Raw genomic sequence first — 12,926 nt, 5'->3', positions numbered from 1 at the left:
TTGAGACAGGTTTTCTCTGTAGCTTTGGACACTGTCCTGGAACTTGCTCTGTAGATCAGGCTGGCCTAGAACTCAGAGATCCATCTGTCTCTACCTCCTGAGTGCTGGGATTAAAGGCATGCACCACCACCGCCTAGCTTGTTTTTGGTCTCTTAATAAAAACGCCAAACTGCCAAAGAGGGCATCAAATCTGTCTTTGTGTTGACCTGCAACTTTATCTCTCTTTTGCTTCCTCTTCCCCTCCCCGTCTTCCCTCCTCTTGCTTACACATACACATACCACTGTCACTCCTAAGATTTCTCACCACACCCTTATGTTTGCTCCCCAGTTTTCTCACATGGCCTACTCTTAGACTTAGAGAAGTCTCAGGACCCACAACACTGACATCACTGGCTGTTCATTAAAAATGCAGACTGTCCTCTGCTGGGAAGCCACCTCCTCCGACAAAACACAACACTGAATCCGAATCATCATGATAACAAGCTGCTCAGATGCCTCCCATTCAAATCAAAGTTGGAGAGGACCTTGTGTCATCTGCCTGCTTGATCAAAGGAAGAGGCAATGTGGGGTCGTGCTCACCCTGACCTCCCAACTCTTTTTTTAAAATGGTTGATAATCGTCTAAGAACTGGAGAAGCTGACCCTTTATGGTGAAATGTTTTTGCAGGAAGGTCCTCGTCCCCTGGGAAGTGATAGGATGATGTCAGACCTCAAACGGAAATATTTATGTCTCATCTCATTCCATCTCCCATAACTAAAGTTCTGTTTTCTGCATATTTCTTAGATTCACTTTGCAGGATTTACATTCATCAAGCTAATTTCTCTCTCACCTTCCTAAGAGACACTTTTTATCAATGTTCTGTACAGACCTGATGTCAAGGGCCTTAAGTCAAATCAGACATTAATTGACTACTCCCACAAGTTCTGTACCACCCTTGTCACAGCATATTTTGTAGGCAGGACAGATTGTAGGTCAAAGGTTTTGTGGCTGGGTTGCTGCTTATGTTTCTCTTTTAGTATCTGCCTGCACCAAAGACACTAAAACATAGAGTGAAGGCTCCTTGTGGGTACCAGCTCAACTTCTCCATGTTTAGTGAGTTGTGTAGGTGTTATCCTCAGCAATGTAGCCCCACTGTCAGTTTTTGGAGAGCAACGCATTGCCTTAGAAACAGTTTGGATTGTCTCAGGATTTCCATGGGACCCCCCCTCACCAACAATTCAATTGAATGCAACCCAGTCTCACTACTGGAAGCCTTGTTTGGTGACAAGATGTGGCCACTTGAGAGTCTGTATTCCTTTATTAGAGGACCTCATTAGGGTCACCTTCAGATATTTTAGAATGTGTCCACTTCACTAGGTTTCCATATCATCCCTCAAATTGTTTATCTTAACCTGATTTAACTTTGGTAAGTGGTATTTACTGAGAAAATTATCCATTCCCTTTAGATTTCTCAGTTTGGCTCAGTACAGGTTTTTAAAGTTTGTCCTTAAAACTATCTGGGTTTCCTCACTGTATGTTGTTATGTCAGCATTTTCATTTTGATTTTGTAAACTTGGATAATCTCTCTCTCTCTCTCTCTCTCTCTCTCTCTCTCTCTCTCTCTCTCTCTCTCTCTCTCTCTCTCTCCCTCTGCCTTTTAGTCAGTTGGGATAAAGGTTTGTCTGTCTTGTTGATTTCCCCGACTCTTTATTTCATTGATTCTTTGCATTGTTCTTTGTTTCTATTTTTATTGATTTCAGCCCTCAGTTTGATTATTTCTTGACTTCTCCTCTTGCATGTTGCTTACTTCTATTTTTTCTAGAGCTTTACAGTGTTCTATTAAGTTGCTAGTATGAGATCTCTCCATTTTTTTTATGTAGGCACTTAATGTTATGAAATACCTCCTTAACAACACCTTTATTGTATACTATATGTTTGAATATGATATTTTCATTCTCATTAAATTCTAGGATGTCTTTAATTTCTTTCTTACTTCTGCCTTGACCTATTTTTCATTCAGTAGAGAATTGTTCCATTTCCATGAACTTATAAGCTTTCTGTTGTTTCTGTTGTTGTTGATATGCAGTTTTAATCCGTGATGATGTAACAGGATGCAGGGAGTTACTTCAGTTTTTTGTTTGTTTGTTTGTTTGAGACAGGGTTTCTCTGTATTGTTTTGGAGGCTGTCCTGGAACTCCCTCTGTAGACCAGACTGGCCTCAAACTCACAGAGATCCGCCTGCCTCTGCCTCCTGAGTGCTGGGATCAAAGGCATGCACCACCAACACCCAGTGCTAGTGGGGGGGTTTTGTTTGTTTTTGTTTTTTTAATGTGTTAAGACTTGTTTTGCATTCTGAGTATGTGGTCAGTTTTGTTGAAAGTTACATTAGATGCTGTGAAGAGGATATATTCTTTTGTGTTCTTTAGATATGTTAGGTCCATTTGGTTTGTAATATCTGTTAAGCCCAGAATTTTTTCTGTTTAGTTTTTCTTGGGTGACTTGTCAATTGGTGGGAATAGGGCATTGAAGTATCCCACTATCAGTGTGTGAAGGTCAATGTGTAGTTTAAGCTGTAGTAGTGTTTCTTTTATGAATTATGGTACCCTTGTGTTTGGGGCTTAGATGATAAAAATTGAAATGTCATCTTTGTGGATTTTTCCTTTGATGATTATATAGTGTCCTTCCCTATCTCTTTTGATTAGATTTTGTTTGAAATTGCTGGATATTAAAATAGCTATACCAGCTTGCTTCTTAAGTCCTTTTGCTTGGAATATCTTTTTCCCACCTTTTCCCTGAGGAAATGTCTACCCTTGATGTTGATGTGTGCTTTTTGGCTGCAGCAGAAAGTTGGATCTTGTTTCACAGTCTTTGTCTTTTTTTACTGGGGAATTGAGACCACTGATTCTGAGAGATACCAATTACCAATGATTGTTGATTCCTACTATTTTATTGTTGTTGTTGTTGTTGTTGGTCGTGGTGGTGGTGGTGGTGGTGGTGGTGGTGGTGGGTGTACTTCCCTTCTTTTGATTTTGCTGGTATGAGATTATTTCTTGTGCTTTTATGGGTGTAGTTAACCTCCTTAGGTGAGTGTTTTCTCTTCAGCACCTTCTGTAGGGCTGGATTTGTAGATAGATATTGTTTAAATTTAGCTTTATCATAGAATATATCATTTTCTCCATCTATGGTGATTGAAAATTTCCTGGGGTATGGTAATCTGGGCCAGCATCTGTAGTCTCTGAGATATCTGCCCAGGCCCTTCTAACATTTAGATTCTCCATTGAGAAGTCAGGTGTAAAAACAACAGCAAGAGCTGTTTTGTGAGGCATGGTGGTACAAACTATTAATCTCAGCACTTGGAAGAAAGAGGCAAGCAGATCTCTGTGGTTCAAAGAAAGCCCACTCTAAAAGTGAGTTTCAGGGCAGCCAGGGCTACAGAGAGCAACTCTGTCTCAAAGCAAGAAAAGAAAGAAAGAGAAGTCAAGTATAATTCTGATTGGTCTGCTTTTATATGTTATTTGGTCTTTTTCCTTTGCAGCTTTTAATATTCTTTGTTCTGTATATTTAATGTTTTGATTATTATGTGTTGAGGGGACTTTCTTTTTATACAATCTATTTGGTAGTCTGTAAGTATTCTTGTAATTTTGCAAGCATATCATCTTTTGGTCGGGAAAATTTTCTTTTATAATTTTATTGAAAATATTTTGGGGGCCTTAGAGTTGGGATTCTCCTACTTCTATTCCAAGTATTCTGGGGCTTAATCTTTTCATAGTGTCCCAGACTTCTTGAATGTATGGTTTTATTATTTGTTTTTAGATTTAACATTTTCTATTTCTTCTATATCTTCAATGTCTGAGATTCTCTCTCCCATCTCTTACATTCTGTTGGTGAAGCTTGCCTTTGTAATTCATTTTCAGAATTCCCTCTGTCTGTATTCTCTTTTTTCTCTTTCTTTTTTATTAATAAGCAAAATAATAAAAAACAAAAATGTAACAATTTAAATGCAGAGTAGCAGTTAAATCAAACTGCTGCTGGAATCCAAGGATGCACATCTAAGAAGGTACACGCTTCTTCATTGTGAGGCACATGACGTGTGTGTGTCTGTGTGTGTGTGTGTGTGTGTGTGTGTGTGTGTGTGTGTGTGTGTGTATAAAAATCCATGAAGAATTTGAGAAATGGAGACCACTATGAGGCAGAAAGCAATAACTTTTTATTATACAATCCCCAAAACGCTCTGTTCTTTTCCTTTTCTTTGCCTCTGTATCCTCTAGAGTTCCAGTTCCTGCTGAACTTCTCACAATCCCAAATCTCTCCTTCCCCTTTTTCAGCTTCTCGTCATCCTCAGACTTTCTAGAAATGGAAGAGACATTCAAACCAAATCTCTCCCTTTAGTTTATCCAGGTTAACCACAGGCTTGGTGTCAGATGACAGACCTTTTGTTGGAACAGAAGAAATTCCAAATCTAGCTGCCCGCACAGCCTTCTTACTCTCCAAGCTTACAGGTACGTTGAACCGTTCAGCCCTCTTCTGCATTCTCTCAGTTTGAGGTCTTCCAGATGTAATTTTTACCACCTTCTTTTCTGATGCCAGGCTGCAGTTCAACTAATCCAACAGTGACTAGCTATGAAGAGAAAGTCCAAGAATCTAGTAGTTGCTCAGTCCCATGAGGCTGGATGTTTCAGCTGGTCTTCTGTATATGCTGGAATCCCAAAAGAGTAGGTTCCAATGCCAGTGAAGAAATGGATGTGACATAAACAGCTTTTTCAGGAGGTTCTTCCTCTTTAAAAGGAAGTTCTATAGGCTTTGTTCTTCTTCCTCGGTTTCATCTCCCAGTACATCTTCTTCATTTGCTTCCTCTTCAGCATGTTCTTCAAGATACACCTGGAACTTGTTGATAAGATCTTGTTTTATTCCCTTGGTCTCTAAACCACAAGCAAGGCACTCTTGCTTTAGTTCAGCAAGCTTCAGTTTGTGGAGCTCCACTGTCTCCCTGTCTGTATTTTCTTTATTGCTTCTATTTCCATTTTCAAGTCTTCAATAGTTTTATTCCTCTATTTCAATTGTTTGTTTTTTCTTGACTTTCTTTAAGGGGTTTATCATTTCTTCCATTTTTTGTTTATGTTTTCCTGTATTTCTTTAATGGATCTATTAATTTCCCCTTTAAGTACATCTATGCTCTCCATACACATGGCTTTAAGATCTTTTGCTTGTGCTTCAGCTGTGTTGAAATACTCAGGGTCTGCTTGGTAAGATAGCTGGGCTATAGTGAATATATATTGTTCCCTGTTAACTGTTTTCATGGTGTCTAGGCATCTTGGTTTTGGGGCGATTCTAGGTCTACATGCTGGTTTCTTGATTTGTCTTTGTTGGGTGGATGTTTTTGTTCCTTAGTTACTATTTGCTCTCTGGAATTTTAGAGTATGATGGCTGTCTGTTGCCTCTTTTCCTGGTCTGCTCATCTAGTGTGTTCACAAGGAACATGGGTTAGTAGGTGGTGCCTGCTGGGGTTCGGTGATGTTTCCCTTTCTGGCTCAGTGGGTGTGTTCCCAGTAAATGCCTGCTGGTGTTGAAGGTTGGTTAATGGGATAGCTTAGGGAAAGGGAGGTTGTGGGAGAAGATCTTTGTAATCCATTGAGGATGGGATCAAAGAGAAAAGGGAGACAACAACAGTTTTACTGCTACACAACTGGGGTTGACTCTGGGGGATAGGATCTCAGGAAGGGTGGGGTAGGTGTGGGTCTATCTCCAGTCTACTTGTTTCCCGAGGGGCCAGTCCATGTGGTTGGTGGCAGAGGGTGACTGCTGGGGATGGGGCTAAAACAAAGCAATGTGTCAGGGGAGGGAGGTTAGAAGGGAAGGATATGTGGGATCCACAGGAGATGGGAGCAGGGCTGGGACAGGATAGGCTGCCACAAATGTTCTGCTGCAGAGTGTTGAATGAGACTGTGGAATTGGATCTTGGGGAAGAGGGGGACAAAAGAAAGGTCTGCAGGAAGCTTATCTAGTTTTCTGTCAGGCATGGCCCATCAAAATTAGGAATTCTAATGCCCCTTTTGGGAGATATTTAATGGAACCCTAACAAGATATATCCAACTGACACAGTGTAGACTTGTTAAACTCTGGAGGTCAGAATTTCATGTATATTCTCCCAAAGCTAAAAAAAAAAAAAAATTAAAAATAAAAATCAGGAAGGGAAGAAGAGAAGGACAATGAGAAAGAAGAGAACAAGAGGAAAGAAGGAAAGAAGGAGGGAGGGAGGGAGGGAGGGAGGGAGAGAAGGAAAGAAAAGAGGAGGAGAAAGTGCAAGAGAACTCCCACAGCAATAATGACCACTGCCTGTCTTGCTGCCTGGAAAAAGAAGAATTTGTTCTCCAATTCTCGCCTGAACCCCTTCCCTTGCTCATTTCCATGGGCTTGTAATCCTGTTTTGCTAAGCACATAAGAAAGGGATTCCTTTGGAAAGGTACTAGTAGCAACACCACCATGACAAGGATTAGTAAATACTACAGTTTCTCTTCTCTCTTGGTCTTTATCCCCCACATCTTGTTTGGTCTTGTTTCTACACTTGATATTGTTAAGAAAGGTGGAAGTTTATGTTTGCATTAGACTCAATTTAATACAAAAATTCCGTTCCCATAGAAGTGATTTTGTAATAAGTGGATCAAAGTAGGTCAAACTTCAGGTAAAAATAGAAAGTTTATAGGAAAGAAACCACCAGAGAAACCCACAGAAACAACTGACCTGAACAATGGGAGCTCTTGGTCCCTAGGCTGATAGCTGGGATACCAGCATGGGACTGATTCAGACCCCAGGAACATGGGTTTCAGTGAGGAGACCTCAGAAATCTACAGGACCTCCTGTAGTAGTTCAGTACTTATCCCTAGCATAGGTGTGGACTTTGGGATCCACATAGAGGGATACTCCCTGAGCCAAGACACATGGGGGTGGGGCTAGGCCATAAAGGATATGATAGACTCTGACGACCCCCTATGCAAGGCCTCACCCTCCCTAGGGAGCAGAAAGAATATGTGATAGGTAGGGTTTTAGTTGGGGGGGTAGTAGGGAAGGAAGGGAGGGAGAGGGAACTGGGATTGACATGTAAAACAATCTTGTTTCTAATTCAAATAAAAAAAGGAGGGGAAAAAAAACCACCGGAACCAGGATTGGTGGCTCATACTTGTAATCTCAGAACTTGGGAGGCTGAGGCAGAATGATTGTCACAAGTTCAAGGCCAGCCTGGGCTTCATACTGAGCTATAGGTCATCCTAGACAATAGTGTAATATCTGAAAGAGACAGAGACTGGAAGAGACAGAAACGGCGAGAGACCTTCAGAAATGGCCACTTTATGAGGAAATGCCCTGCTAAAAGAGAAACGTGAGATTGCTGGCAGGGAGAACAGTGACCTCTCCACTCTCTTTCCTGGAGCTTTGGCAAGTCCAGGCATGATGTATTTTTCAGATTTCAGAAAGAGCAGCTAGTATATAAACAATCTGAGGAATGCTTGTGCCCGGTTATTTCTGTGGTTGTTTGTGGTTTGTTGTGACACTTTGTAGTCCACTTACTATTTCAGGAATCAACCAAGCAGGCTATTGGCTGAATTTGCTGGCATTCCTCATGCATCTATTCACCACACAGGAAGGATGAGTTGTTTGCTGTTTTCTTGTTTTGTTTTTGGTCCTTTAAGACTAAGCCACCTTGAAAAACATTTAAAGCATAATTGTGTCTTGAGACCTTGCTGAAAATGAGCCTTGAAGACAGCTTCCATCCTGGCCTTTCATCTCAATGGGGCCTTTTCAGAGCCCTAATGGTTGATCACATCCTGACAGGTATTCTACCAGATCACAGCAACGCAAACCAGGCCCAACAGGGAAATGCAACATTGTCAAATCAATGCTCTAGTGTCCTACTGACATCTACCTTACAGGATCCTTTTTTTAGACTCTTCCTCCATTGCTCTGGGAAGTGCAGAGGGAAAACTGAACATCTTTCTTGACCCACATCTTTCCTGAGAGCTGTGTCAAATGGAGGGAAGAAGACACCTGGCTATATACTAGCCTGGGATTACAGGTAAGAAGGTTGAGACTCAAGGTGACAGACGAATAGTAATACAACTGCTTGAGAGCCTAGACTTCAGACTTAGCCAGGACTAACAAGCTGTCTATCACTTGACAGCTGTGGGACCTTCAGTAACCCACTTAAATGCTTTGCCACAGTTTTCTTATAACATATATAAATCAAATATGGTATTAATAATGTATCTCCTCAGCTGGCTGCGAGGAAGAAATTGGGTCATGTATATGTATAAAGTACTGAACACCATGCCTGGGGCATAGAAAATACAGAGTGATGTTGCCATTATTTTAACTGTTATGATTATCAGGAGCAGTCAAAGACTTACACAGTCTATAAGCTGATGGAAAACTGATACTTTTCTACAGAAACAAGAAGCTCTCGGCCATGCTAGAGAAGAAACACCCCCACCAGCCCCAGTTCTCAGTGGCTTACAACAAAGGCTGTTTTCCCATCTACTTGCAGCTTTATCTCTTGCCAAAAGATCACAAAAGTTTGGCTTGAATGCAAAACTCTAGTTTGCCTCATTCAAATCAACATCTAATTCAGAATCACTTCCTCCATGTTGCCAATGGCTTCAACACTTGCCCATTTTTTTCCACAATCCTTTTCCGTTTGAATGCCTGAAACAATCGACACTCGTTTCCAGAGCAGTTGACTGGACTATCACGACTTTTAGAATGGTTGTTTCTATGTCTTGAGCTAAAATGTAGATGAAGATAGATTACATTCTTTATCCTCTTGGAATACTAGTGGGAGTGGAGAAACTAGCTTTGCCCCAAGAAAGGCTTCCTAATACTGCAGGAGCACCATGGAGTTGTCCCTGTCCCATTCCTCTAAGCCTGACACTTTCATGCTATTGGAACTCCTGAGCCCTCAGTGCTTACAGAGCTGAGCTCATTATAAGCTAACTAGTAAGAAAGAAGCTTTGAAATCAGAGGCAAACACATTGTGAAGCGGTTGCAAAGAATGCTGAAATACGGTTAAAGAAGTCTAACAGGCAAGGATTGTCAAGGACTATCCTGTTTGCATTCAGCTAATAAGGAGTAATGATGTTATTTCAAAAATACTTTGATGGGGAGGGAAAACAGTGAGTTTTACATTACAAAGTGAACAATTTATTCTGCAATATTAAAAAAGGTTGTGTGATCTTTCTGAGATGATCTCATTTTTTATTAACCACCAAAAGGCCTGCTTCTAAATTATTTTCTAGAAATAATGGAAAGCATGTATGAATAAAACAAAGAACTTTTCCAAATTCTACCTTACATTCTAAGGCCATGCCTCTGGATGGAGAACGTGCCTCGGTCGTGAACAGCGCAGTGAGTTGAACTTTAGGGAGAATAACACTGGAATTTTTATTTGGAATACCCACTGATCTTAAAGCCACAAGTCATACAACAGGACAAGAATGAGAAGGTTAAATTTGCTTTAAGTTGATGTGTGTGCTACCCAGTCTCCAGATTAAAAGTTACTTCATGCAGAACTCTCTCCTCCAGGCACACATCATCATTCCTTCTCACTAATTATTCTAATGGGTTGCCAACGTTCCTCTTGAACTCTGAGCACCTTTTCTTAACATGTCAGCATCCCAGCCCCTTCATGATCTACAATCCTCTCAACAAATGCTCTCACTGTTTGAAGTTGAGTTTCCCTGGGCACAAATGTGCACACACTGCAAACATGGCACAACCGCCTCAAACAGGGTCTCAATATGTTTTCTTGACTTGTATCCTTGGTAATATTGCCACCATCTGAAGCCTTCTTTTGTAATACCCATGTTTTGTTGAGCCACTTGTCCCACACTGGAATATAATCCCTGCCCACTCTAACAAAAGCCCTTTCTTCCTGCTTTCTAATATATCCCCAGGACGGGCGCCATATTTGATGTAAAACAGGTACTCATGATTTGATGAGATTGTAATTGATTGTTTTGGGGAACCAGGCTGTGAAGCAAAGATGTGTGTTCAGGAAATTTACAGGCGTAAATCTTAGGGAAACTCGTGAAAGAAGCAGAACTTGTAGGGGAAACTGTAGCCACGCCTTCTTAGGGGCTGGCTACAGGTGAGGGAAGGGATGACACAAGTCAGGTGCAGTAGGGCTAGCATGGTTCTTCAGAGATGTACCCAGCCTTGCAGTTCCATAGGGACACGTCATTGTGAGTTGCCCTGGTCATTAGGGACAGCAGCTCCCTTCAGCCTGGACCAGCCCTCCTAAAGCAGTCTCAGCTATGAAGCACCAGCAGCTGAGAGTCAGGACAAGCAGCAAAGCAAGTCTCAGACCTGCAGGGGATTCTGTGCAGGACATCCCAACACCTCCTGTAGTAAATGAATGAACAAATGGATTTCCCCCAGATAAACTCATAAAAGCATCTCTCATCTAGTTGGCCATATCCAACAGTTGGGGCCTGTAGATCAAGTTTCTGTCCCACCTGGTCCCACAGCCACTTGGCCCTAAATAAACACACAAAGATTTACATTAATTATATATAATGTGAGGTTTTTCTTGGCCCGGCTAGGTCCTGCTGCCCTTTTTTGCCCCCAAAGAAACATGCAGATGCTATATTTGTTATTAAGCTGTTGGCCTTTGGCTAAGGTTTCTTATTTGTTAGCTCAGTCTTAATTATTAACCCACTTCTAATGTAAATATTTCCAGGTGGCCTTATCTTACTGGAGATAAGGTCTGGGCCTCTTGGGGTCGACATTGTGTCTGTTCAGCATCTTCACAGAGAAGAGACAGAAGGGCGTGATTTCCTGCTTGTCCCTGCTTATATACTGATTCTGGCCTGCTATGCCACTTCCTGCCTGGATCACGTAGCAGCTTCTTTTTACTACATTTCCCCCAAATTCTCCGAGACTCCTAGTCCCACCTATCTTGCTTCCCTATTGGCCAACAGTGCTTTATTCAATAACCAATAAGATAAACATACACAGAAGAATATTCCCCATCAATTATAAACTGTTTGGCCAATGGTGCAGGCTTCTTACTGGCTAGCTCTCTCTTAATTATTAACACATAACTATTAATCTATGTATTTCTACATGACATTATCTTACCAGAGAATACTTGGAGCTTCCTATCTTCCAGGTAGCTACATGGTGTCTCCCTGGCTGCTTCTCTCTGCTTCCTCTCTCCTGGGAAACAACATGGGGCAAGAATTTCACATAAAACCTTACAAAAGCTTAAAAAGGATTCTAAACACAAAATAACAGAGACAAGCACAGCTCCTTGGTAGCAGCATTTTCTTGGGAGGGCTCTATTTGCTAGAGGCAAGTGGAGGTTCAAGGTTCCTAGAAGAGAGGCTTCCTTACTAAGTAGTATTGGCAAAAACCACACAGCTCTTTCAAGAGGCCCTGCTAACAAACAATTAAGTGGTGTCTTCGAGCAGCCAGCAGCATGCTTCTTGGTGATGACATGAACCTAGAAACTCTGCAGAGTTGTGTCGATAAGCATGGCTCCCACCAGCCATGAAGCTACTCTCAGAAAGCCAAGGAATAGGACAGTACAAGCCACTGTTTTAATTTCCATGCTGTTTAAAGACTTATGTGGTCAGAAAAAGACAGGGATATACAGTAAAGACTGATTCAGATGAAGAAAAACCTTTAAATGTTTTACAGTGTGTTTTAAAGTATATGTAGACTTAGGATAGAAAAGGGAAAAAAGGAAAGAGAAAGTCCTTACAAAAGAAATAGAGTAGCTGCGTGTGGAGGCACACACCTTGAATCCCAGCACTTGGGAGGCAGAGGCAAGCTGAGCTCTGTGATTTCAAGGCCAGCCTGGTTTCCAAAGTGAATCCCAAGACAGGCAAAAATACCCAGAGAAACCTTGTCTCAAAAAACAAAAATAAAAAGTAAAAATAAAAGAAATAGAATAATAAAATAAAACCATGTAAAGATGGAAAATACATAGAGAGTCTAGATACTGTATGTTATTCTGTTGTCTTTGAATTGTTTGACTGCTGAGGAAGGAGCAACAGCTGCTAAAAGATATTTGATTATAATTATTGTTGGATTAATACAACCTATATATTTTGAAAATATTTTGACTTTAAAATTTAAGTCTAAGGACAGGTTACTTTGGAAAAGAAGTTCTGTTTTTGTTTCCACAGAAGATAAAAAGCTGTGGATTCCTTCCAGGATAATATGGTTTGATCAAGCAAGACCCCCTGAAGCAGTGGCCCAGGTGATCCAACATTCAAAACAACTGACATAATGCAGCCTCAGACTATTACAGCCAGAATTTGACAAGATTTCTGGGTTTTCTCAGGATCCCCATGGTATTGACAGCACCCCCAAACAGCAGGAAGCAGTTTAGAGAGAATGATACCCAAATTCCCACATATTGTTTATAAATGTTTGTTTTCATTTAAATGTGGTTGATTATAAATGGTTAATGATCATAACCAATCTCCTTCTAAAGAAAAAAAGGGGAATATGATATATAAATTAGTACTTTGCTTTGGTATGAATTTTGATTTATTGATACAAATTTAAGGTCAATTTTGTTATAGGTATATTTGTATTCTTGCTTATATATTGTGTTTATACAATTTATTTTAAAATGTAGTGTATAATTAAATACAGATTATAGATAGTCACCGGTAATAGTCAAAACTTATAGTTACATTAGTTAGGGTTTCTAGATATACAGAGATGTATTTCAAATGGATAGGTATTTTTCAAACCCTTTAAAAGACCTACAGAATTTGGCATTTAAAATGGTTTAATAGGTTTTTTGATGACAGTGAGACACAACTTCTGGCAACACCAATTATGTCAGAGGAAGATAGGCATTGAAGAAACTATGCAGTTTGCCTTCAACATAGAAGAAATAGCCATTTAGGCAAGAAACTGTTCTTGCCTGAACTGTTTGTCTATAT

This window comes from Cricetulus griseus, chromosome 3, assembly GCF_003668045.3.
Source record: "Cricetulus griseus strain 17A/GY chromosome 3, alternate assembly CriGri-PICRH-1.0, whole genome shotgun sequence".
Lineage (NCBI taxonomy): Eukaryota > Metazoa > Chordata > Mammalia > Rodentia > Cricetidae > Cricetulus > Cricetulus griseus.
Note: the sequence above shows the minus strand (reverse complement) of the source record.